Here is a 5,545-nt window from a genome sequence, read left to right on the forward strand (position 1 = left end):
TTGACTGCCGTGTCTTCATTGCTGTCGCTGCTAACGCGGCGTTTTTGCTTATTCCGACGTGTCCTACCACTTTTGTCCTTGGTATCCGAATTACCAGGGTTCTTTGGTAAGTTGTTACTGCGAGCTAGCCAGCTGTCTTCTCCCGCGCAAAAGCGGGTCATGAGTGTCGTGAGGGCTGCCATGGATTTCGGCTTTTCCTGTCCCAGGTGCCGGGCAAGCCACTCGTCGCGGATGTTATGCTTGAAGGCTGCTAGGGCCTCTGCGTCCGGACAGTCGACTATCTGGTTTTTCTTTGTTAGGAACCGTGTCCAGAATTGTCTGGCCGATTCCTCTGGCTGCTGAATTATGTGGCTTAAGTCGTCGGCATCCGGTGGTCGCACGTAAGTGCCCTGGAAGTTGTCGAGGAACGCGGCTTCCAGGTCCTCCCAAGAACCGATTGAGTCTCCTGGCAAGCTGTTAAGCCAATGCCGGGTCGGTCCTTTAAGTTTGAGTGGGAGGTATTTGATGGCGTGTAGATCATCGCCGGGTGCCATCTGGATGTGAAGGAGATAATCCTCGATCCATACCGCCGAATCTGTTGTGCCATCGTATGATTCGATGTTTACGGGTTTGAAACCCTCTGGGATTTTATGATCCATTACTTCATTCGTGAAGCATAGCGGGTGTGCGGCGCCTCTGTACTGGGCTATATCACGACGCAGCTCGGAAGAGCTATGTCTGTTGTGTTCGGCCCGGCCGGATTTGTTGTATCCGGAGTGAAGATCATTGTCACATGCCGTAGGGTGCCTGCGCGATCCGTAGATCGATCTTGTTTGTCTTGCCTTATCCTCCAGTATGTCTCGCAGATCTGGCGCATTTTCCCGTGCCTTAGTTGAGCGGCGTCGGGGCATGGCTTGGGTGGAGGGCCGAGAGGCCTCTCTGTCGCGGCCGCGAGATGGTCGGTCTGCCATGTCATGCGCTGGTGATGTAGGTGCTTCCTCCTCTGATCGGGGTAGCGGCCTGCGCTTCGGGTAACTCTTTGAGGGGCGTTCGAGTTCATACTCTTCGGCTGCAAGAACTTCAGTGCATCTGTCAGCTAGCAAATCTTGGGCAGCTCTAAGCTGTTGCTGCTTTTTCTTGAGGCTACTTGCCGTGGCTAAAATCCTGCGTTTAAAACGCTCTTGTTCGGCGGGGTCTGATGGTATGACGAATTCGTCATCATCGAGGCTTGCCTCGTCTTCGGAGGGAGGCGTATAGTTATCATCCTCGACCTCTCAGTCTGCCGCTCTCTCATGAGGGCTGGCTTCTCCATATTCCTGTGCCAAATCTTGCTGAGGTGGGTGTTCTTCGGCGCTATCCGGGGTAGTATTATCTCCCATGCCGGAATCACCGTTTTTGCTTTGGCGGGATTTAGAGCGGCGCCGCTGATGCCGGCGCTTTGGCTGTTTCTTGGGGGCGTCATCCCCCACTGTTCCATCGCCATCTCCATCTTTTGGAGTATCCACCATATATATGTCATATGACGAGGTGGCCTTCCAGCGCCCTACAGGTGCTGGTTCCTGTTTGTCTCCTACATCGTCGTCCATGCCGTCGATGTCTTCAGAGCTGAAGTCAAGCATGTCGGTTAAATCGTCGACAGTGGCTACAAAGTGGGTGGTGGGTGGGCTTTGAATTTCCTCATCGTCCATATCCCACCCTCGCTGACCGTAGTCCGGCCAGGGCTCTCCTGATAAAGAGAGAGACTTAAGAGAATTCAGGATGTCGCCAAAAGGCGAATGCTGAAAGATGTCTGCGGCGGTGAACTCCATTATCGGCGCCCAGTCGGATTCGATTGGCAGGGGCATGGGGGGTTCGGAGTCCGGGGAGGAGTCCGGATCCTCGGAGTCACGGGTCGTGCAGAGTGCGGGCTAGCGTTCGGCTCGATCGCTTTTGGGATCGCAGCCCCCGAGGTGACGTCCAACCGCTCATCCTCGATTGGCGCAATAGGCTCCGAGTTAGGGGTCGAAACTGATGCGTGTGCGGCCTCCAAGACACTGTCCGGGGGCAGAGCTAGATCATGCCCCTCGAGATAGTGCGGCGCGCTTGGCCGTGGCTCGAACCCGTCGAAGATCAAGTCTCCGCGGATCTCAGCCGTGTAGTTTAAGCTTCCAAATCTGACTTGATGGCCAGGGGCGTAGCTTTCGATCTGCTCCAGGTGGCCGAGCGAATTGGCCCGTAGAGCGAAGCCACCGAAGACGAAGATCTGTCCGGGGAGAAAAGTCTCACCCTGGACCGCATCGTTGTTGATGATCAAAGGAGCCATCGGGCCTAAAGGCGACGACACAGAGGAACTCTCAATGAAAGCACCAATGTCGGTGTCAAAACCGGCGGATCTCGGGTAGGGGGTCCCAAACTATGCGTCTAGGCCGGATGGTAACAGGAGGCAGGGAACACGATGTTTTACCCAGGTTCGGGCCCTCTCGATGGAGGTAAAACCCTACATCCTGCTTGATTAATATTGATGATATGGGTAGTACAAGAGTAGATCTACCACGAGATCAAGGAGGCTAAACCCTAGAAGCTAGCCTATGGTATGATTGTTGTATATGGAGATGATTGCCTACGTACTACAACCCTCTAGTTTATATAGACACCGGATAGGGTTAGGGTTACATAGAGTCGGTTACAATGGTAGGAGATCTTGAATATCCGCATCGCCAAGCTTGCCTTCCACGCCAAGGAAAGTCCCATCCGGACACGGGACGAAGTCTTCAATCTTGTATCTTCATAGTCCAGGAGTCCGGCTGAAGGTAAAGTCCGGCTACCCGAACACCCCCTAATCCAGGACTCCCTCAAGAGGGCTGGTTGAACAGGAGCCGGTGGAGTAGCGCGCAGTGGAGGCTGGATGAACAGGAGCCCGTGGATGAACAGTCACAGGTGGAGGCTGGAGGAGGTCGATAGTGGATGAACAGTAGCTCGTGGAGGCTGGAGGGGGTCGACGGTGGAGATGAACAGTATCCCGTGGAGTCCCGTTTTGCAGTACGCCACACCCCTCCCGATGAACAGGACCCCCGTTTCGACTGTAGGAGGTCTGTTTCCTCCGTTTTGCGGTACGCCAGACCCCTCCCGATGAACAGGATCCTGTTTCAAGCATGGCCGGTCGAACACAAGGCCGTTTCCTTCGTTGTGCGGTACGCCATGCCTCGTTTCCATCGCCTGTTCCGTCCAAGCCCTCCCGATGAACATGACGCATTCCGTTGCCTCCCCATGAACACGATGCATTCCGTTGCCTCCCCATGAACACGACGCATTCCGTTGCCTCCCCATGAACACGACGACGATGCTGTTTCTCCGTTCCGACCCAGCCATGTCAACGAGCCCTCGCCGTACGTATGCGCGAGTAGGCGTTCGAGACCCCGCCCATATGTACACATACGTGGCCATATTTTCTTTCTTGCACCCTAGCCGCCTCTACTACCACACGTGTGCGCCTTTACATCCACCAGTATATATGTACGTACACGTTCGCGACCAGAATGACAACGCTACGTACGCTTCGACCAGGTGGGTCCCGACTGTCAGGCACTTCCTTGCGTGCGGAGATGTAGCTGGTGGGTCCCAATAGTCAGGGGGCAAAATACGGTTGTGACGCCCCCAATTTGACCGTACACTCATACACTCAAATGTGTACGATCAAGATCAGGGACTCACGGGAAGATATCACAACACAACTCTACAAATAAAATAAGTCATACAAGCATCATATTACAAGCCAGGGGCCTCGAAGGCTCGAATACAAGAGCTCAATCATAGACGAGTCAGCGAAAGCAACAATATCTGAGTACAGACATAAGTTAAACAAGTTTGCCTTAAGAAGGCTAGCACAAACTGGGATATAGATCGAAAGAGGCGCAGGCCTCCTGCCTGGGATCCTCCTAAACTACTCCTGGTCGTCGTCAGCAGGCTGCACATAGTAGTAGGCACCTCCAGTATAGTAGGAGTCATCATCGACGGTGGCGTCTGGCTCCTGGGCTCCATCGTCTGGTCGCAGCAATCGGGTATAGAAAAGGGGGAAAGGGGGGAACAAAGCAACTGTGTGTACTCATGCAAAGTACTCGCAAGCAAGGAGCTACACTACATATGTATGCATTGGTATCAAATGGAATAAGGGTATCATATGTGGACTGAACTGCAGAATGCCGGAATAAGAGGGGGATAGCTAGTCCTATCGAAGACTACGCTTCTGGTAACCTCCATCTTGCAGCAGGAGAAGAGAGTAGATGGTAAGCTCACCAAGTAACATCGTGTAGCATAATCCTAACCGATGATCCTCCCCTCGCCACCCTGTGAGAGAGCGATCACCAGTTGTATCTGGCACTTGGAAGGGTGTGTTTTATTAAGTATCCGGTTCTAGTTGTCATAAGGTCAAGGTACAACTCCGGGTCGTCCTTTTACCAAGGGACACGGCTATTCGAATAGATCAACTTCCCTGCAGGGGTGCACCACATTTCCCAACACGCTCGATCCCCTTTGTCCGAACACACTTTTCTGGGTCATGCCCGGCCTCGGAATATCAACACGTCGCAGCCCTACCTAGGCACAACAGAGAGGTCAGCACGCTGGTCTAAATCCTATGGCGCAGGGGTCTGGGCCCATCGCCCATTGCACACCTGCACGTTGCGTACACGGCCGGTGAGCAGACCTAGCAACCTCCATTACAAAGGAAGTTGCATTACGCGGTCCAACCCGGCACGCGTCGCTCAGTCGCTGACGTCATGAAGGCTTTGGCTGATACCACGACGTTGAGTGCCCATAACTGTCCCCGCGTAGATGGTTAGTGCGTATAAGCCAGTGGCCAGACTCAGATCAAATACCAAGATCTCATTAAGCGTGTTTAAGTATTCGCGAACGCCGACCAGGGCTAGGCCCACCTGTCTCCTAGGTGGTCTCAACCTGCCATGTCGCTCTGCCACAAAGTAATAGTCGGGGGCCGTCGGGAACTCAGGCCCACCACTACCTGGATGGAGCCACTTGCCCCTTCAGCCCCCATCTCCAAACAGTACCACAGGTAATGTAACAGTGTAAAGTATATAGTATATGCCTGTGATCACCTCCCGAAGTGATCACGGCCCAGTAGTATAGCATGGCAGACGGACAAGAGTGTAGGGCCACTCATGATAAACTAGCATCCTATACAAAGCATTAGGATTGCAGGTAAAGGTAACAACAGTAGTAGCAAGGACAGGCTATGCATCAGGATAGGATTAACGAAAAGCAGTAACATGCTACACTACTCTAATGCAAGCAGTATAGAGAAGAGTAGGCCATATCTGGTGATCAAGGGGGGGGCTTGCCTAGTTGCTCCGGCAAGAGAGAGGGGTCGTCAACACCGTAGTCGTACAGGGTAGCAGCGGCATTGGTCTCGATGTCTAGCGAGAGAAGAGGGGGAAGAAACAATAAATATAATGCAAACAAAGCATCACAAAACATAATGAGGCAATACGCAGTGCTAGGTATGCCCTAACGCGGTAGGAGGTGATACCGACGAAGGGGGGAAACATCCGGGAAAGTATCCCGATGTTTCGCA

Source organism: Triticum aestivum, chromosome 2A (genome assembly GCF_018294505.1).
Source record: "Triticum aestivum cultivar Chinese Spring chromosome 2A, IWGSC CS RefSeq v2.1, whole genome shotgun sequence".
NCBI classification, from domain to species: domain Eukaryota; kingdom Viridiplantae; phylum Streptophyta; class Magnoliopsida; order Poales; family Poaceae; genus Triticum; species Triticum aestivum.